We start from the raw sequence: 4,145 nt of genomic DNA on the forward strand, positions 1-4,145 counted from the left end.
GTACTTGTTTGTTTTACTGATACATACAGTAACGCCACAGCATCTTGTATACTCGATTGCTGTGACCACCCTCTAACATAGTTCTAACATGAGCCACTTGTCTACAGTATATGGGTCACTGATTTCCTGGGAGATTTGCTCACACACCGCTGCCTGCTAGTATTGTGACATTTTTCTCCTCCACGAGGGACCTTAGACCGAAAAAAAACTGGGCTTCTTCTCAACCACAGTGTTGGACCAATATTACCATTTTCAACAAGAGATTGATGATTCCTAACCGTTTGTTTTCCACTGTGTATAACTCATGACCCAGGGGCTTCATTAGGCCCTGGTAAACTTCTACATTGTGCTTAAAATATGTTCTACAAATAGTTTGAAAGCTGTTTGCGAAGAGGAGACTGAAGATCACATTCACACACCTCAGCCATGGAATCAAAGCACATTTCCAGTCAGACTCTTTAGCATTATAAGCAGTTTATGAACATAAAAATGGCAAATAAACCAATGTAGTTGTGTCTACCTATACGGACATTGTAAGTTCTAAGCAATGTAAATGGTAAATGGACTCCACTTAAAAAGCTCTTTTCCCTATATTTTTTTAAAAGATCCAAAGCGCCTTTCATAGTTTTGTACACATTGATCCAATTACACAGACATTCATACACCAATAGCAACAGCTACCATGTAGGTTGCAAGCTTACTATCAGGAGCTATTTGACATGGACATGACAATATCATTGGACAAACCAGATGTATTTTTTTTTCAGTGTATTAGCAATGGCGGCGCCCATGTTGGCTGCGGCTACTTTGGCTCACGATAGTTTTCACCAAACTAGGAAATAAGGCATGAATACAGCATCAGAACAAGATCAATCTGTAACATCAGCAAAGCGGAACATCGCTATCTACATCTACGACTGTCAGTTGGTGTTGACACTCCGTGGTTTCAGCGGTTTTGGGTCAGTAAACACCGAATCGCTAGCCACTCTACATAGCCTCGGACTGTTACAGCAGTTGGTCTCAGCGGAGTTATCCATCAACACTGACCGCCCCAGGGTGCGCCGGAGGCGGTGTGACAGGAGACAGAAGCGCGGCTGTCGCGGTGGGATATCAGAGAAGCTAAAAGCTAACCCGTTCAGATCGCCGCTTCTATTCATTCTGCTCGCCAACGTACGCTCTCTAGAGAACAAACTGGACTATCTGACGCTGGATTTATCCACCAAACGGGAAATCAGAGACTGCTGTGTTTTCATTTTTACAGAGACATGGCTAAACTCATCGGTCTCGGACGTTGCCATTAACCTGGAGGGGCTTACTACACTTGTGGACGACATTCCTTATCCGATTTGCCACAGCTGTGTACAATGTACAATATTTGCCTGCAATTATAACCTCTATGTATATTGAAACATATGTTACAGCTGTGGTAACTATATTGCCATTAAGTATCTGTAGACCATTTGCTAACAGCTAAATGATAGTGTTTTTCAAAGCACCAAAATACTTATTTGCTGCTTAGGAACACTGAACAGGGGGACTTTAAGTAAAGTGTAACCTAATTAGAATTTAAACCCAACAACACATAAAGATCCCTATGCAAAGTATACAGTTGTTGTTGCAGGCTAATAGGTTGTAGATGATTACATTCTTCTATTTAAAGTCAGTGGAATAAGGTTTCAAAGGACTATCTCTTAATATTGGAGATGTAAATAAGAATGTAACAAAAGTAAGTGCTCATTTAAATGTGTTTGCACATTAAATTGCTTGCTGAACGGGAATGAAATAATGCTTTAATGAAAAGAAAACATTCTCCTTGGGCAAATAAGGAAAAGAGAACATGAGGCTGCAAATCCAAGAGAGAAACTGAATCATATTAATATTTATAGTGTTTCTTGATTTGACATGGCAAAGTCTTTCCTGCCATCTGTCTGATTGGGAGAAACACCTCTGATAAACTGGCATAACTGACAAACAGCTCCTCCATCAGAGCTAACACAGAGAATGCTGGATTTATGGACTACAAACACATTCAACATTTCCTAATAAGTACATTGATTTAAAACCTATCTGATATAAGAAGAACGGTCACACAATTCTCACATGATGATCCCACGAAGGGTTACTGGGTTTACTCTGTAGTTCCCTTCAGTTCTAGAGGTGGGCTGTAGAAAAGGCAGTCGAGGGTGGCGTGCCCGGTGTGTGCCAATAGAGGTGGGCTGTAGAGGCTTTGCAGCGTGATCTCTCTGCAAAGCATACAGCATGCTTGGAATCGCAGCTGCACGCCAGAGAAAGGCCATCAAGACCACCACAGAGGCAGCTGAGAAGGCCTCTAGATGGCTGTGGATCAAAAGGGGTGATCCGTGGGTACATGCTACTTAGACACAAGTTGGGACTTGATCAATCCCGGCTGGGTCGCCTGGGTGAGGGTGTATGATGTTGCGAGACCCGAAACACCCAATGACCCCAGGTTCCTGGTGATGTGTCTATGTGCATCAATAGATGTACAGTATATTAAACTACCGAACATTGTTTGCATCTTTTGTTTTGTCATGCTTGCAACAGCTCTCATCAGCGTTGTTTCCAGCAGCAGCAGGCATCTGCTTTGGCAAGAAAAAAGGCCAATAACCTACTGTATGCTACCAGCTCAGCACCAACACAGCAGTGACAGAAAAAGTGATTCTCAAGAACGGCTGACTCCACCTTTAAAATGCTGTGATGTGCTGGTGACATTAGAACAACAAAGTATGACAGCACAAGAAACCCCAGCAGAGCAGTACAAAGTATTCCTCAAAACACCTTTGACTCAACACAGTTGACATATACACACAGTTATCTTGGTATCAAACATATGACATGTTGATGCAGTAAGTGAACTGATGCTCTGACACAGTGCCTCTCTGTATGACACACCGGTGGCTGTGTGGTATTTAGCCCGTAGTCCTGTGGAGATCTCTGACCTATCTGCTTGCCTCTGGACAGATGCTGTCTCTACTGTTATGTCACTTCATTAATCCTTGCAGTTAAGGCCCTGTGCTGCTGCAGCCACTCTCACAATGAAGATATGGTTTCTCTGCCTGCATGTCTGGACCGGTGGGATGATTTGTGGATCTTCTTGGCAGAGAGCATTACTTCACTCAGACGATGTGCTCAGCACAACACTGGACCTGTGGCATCGTGTCAGGGATTGAATGCGTCAATCTGCTGACCTTCTGAGGCTATTGGCTGCACTGTGACTCAACTGCCTCTCTATGTCGCAAGTCTGTCATAAGCTGCAAATTAAGCAGAAGTGTAGATGTCTTCTAAATATTTCGCAATATTTAGTCTGAGTTTCTAACTCATTGGAAGAAGCTTTGTAGGCTGAACCAGCACCACTTCCTAAATGATACGGTCTCCAGTTTTGAGTGAGTGGGGTGACTAAACGAATGATCAGGGAGATTCTCAGTGTGTAAAATACGAATGCTTTATTTGTTCTTGAATTCTCTCTGGTTCGTGCAGAGTAAAGGAGCTCTCTATAAGTGATAATGACCGGTATTTTAAATACTAGTAGTACTGCATAGGCAGCCGCTGCTGACACCTCAGAATGAAAACCCACCTACCAAATAAAATTGATTTGTGATCAGCTCCTGTTGTTTAGTTTGGGAGCAGTTGGCTGCATCATGCCTATTCAAGATCAACTGTTAGCAATGCATGATTGTGAGGGGAGTGAAATTGTGGTCCGTTATGCCACACAATTTTTTTCTTTTACATTTTTACTCTTAAAAAGGCCATGCAAGTGGAGGTTTCTTTGTGCATTTGGGCTAACTCGCAACAGATCTGATGTGACGCAAACATTTTGTGATGAGTGAGATACAAAGACATTTCTCTGGCATTTAAAACCCCATAAACAAGCAATGGTGTGAATGTACCCTACACAGGGTTTTTTTTAATTTATTATAACTTATTTAGGATGGTGTCAGGTGGAACCTTGACAAAACTTTATATCAGTTGTCAGTTTATGAGACCACAATGCTTGTTCCATTTAGACCTGACATATTTGAAATGTTCTATATTTGTCTGTTTGTTGTTTAGCCCCTATACCATCTTATTCTGTAACATTGCTAATACATACACTATATGAACAAATCCCTTTTGAAGGATTTGACAAT

The sequence above is a fragment of the Ammodytes marinus genome (assembly GCF_949987685.1).
Source record: "Ammodytes marinus genome assembly, chromosome: 15".
Classification (NCBI taxonomy): Eukaryota; Metazoa; Chordata; class Actinopteri; order Uranoscopiformes; family Ammodytidae; genus Ammodytes; species Ammodytes marinus.